Raw genomic sequence first — 827 nt, 5'->3', positions numbered from 1 at the left:
TGGTGAGTCCAGGCCTCAAGGGCGAGTGAAAGTTGGTGGCTCCACGTGCACTTGGGGACCTTTCCGACCTTGTGACAAATTGGTCTGTCACTCTCAGCCCCTGCCGGGCCACAGGGCTGCTCAGGGGGCAGGGAGCTCAGCGACCCCATCCTTCTTCAGGGGAGGGGGGCTCACACTGCCCTCCAAGCTGCCCAGGGACCTGGGAGCACCGCACGGCTCCCCCTGCTCCCACCAGGCTGCCCCATCTGCAGTGTGTCCTTCCAGTGTCCTTCCCGCCTGGCCTTCCCAAATCTCTCTCTTCCCTGCCCGGCTCCCCTGCCTGCAGACGTGAGGCCGCCTGGAGCCGGCCCTTCCACTCCTCCAGCTGCGGTCACAGCTGCTCCTGTGGCTCCATGTTAAGGCTGGATTCAAGGTCCTTTGCAAGTGGTTCTCCATTTCCTCTTGAAGTTCTTTCTGGCCAATACGCTAAATAAATTCATTCTCCGGATGCAGAGGGCCTTCCCGGAGTCCCCAGGGCTGACCCTGCTCTCAGCCCTGCAGCCCAGTCCACTCCCACGGCATCCTCAGCGCCCCCTGCTGGGCAGGCACTCCGAGCCCCTTCCACAGGCACCCTCCCCATGCGCCCTGCCCGGGCAATGTCTGCGGCTGCACCGCTTCCAGTGTTCTGGTCTTTTTCTCACAAACAAATTCAAAAGTCTTCAAAAGGAGACACTTTCTCTTCACTGTTCCACAGCAGCAGCACCAGGCTGGGCACACACAGGCCATCCTATACGTGTCGTGGTGGGCAGCCTCCGGACCCCCAGGTCCACCAGGGCCCCTGGGCCTCA

Source organism: Myotis davidii, unplaced genomic scaffold (genome assembly GCF_000327345.1).
Source record: "Myotis davidii unplaced genomic scaffold, ASM32734v1 scaffold1580, whole genome shotgun sequence".
In the NCBI taxonomy this organism is placed as follows: Eukaryota; Metazoa; Chordata; class Mammalia; order Chiroptera; family Vespertilionidae; genus Myotis; species Myotis davidii.
The sequence above is the reverse complement of the archived record's forward strand: the minus strand, read 5'-3'. Positions refer to the sequence as shown.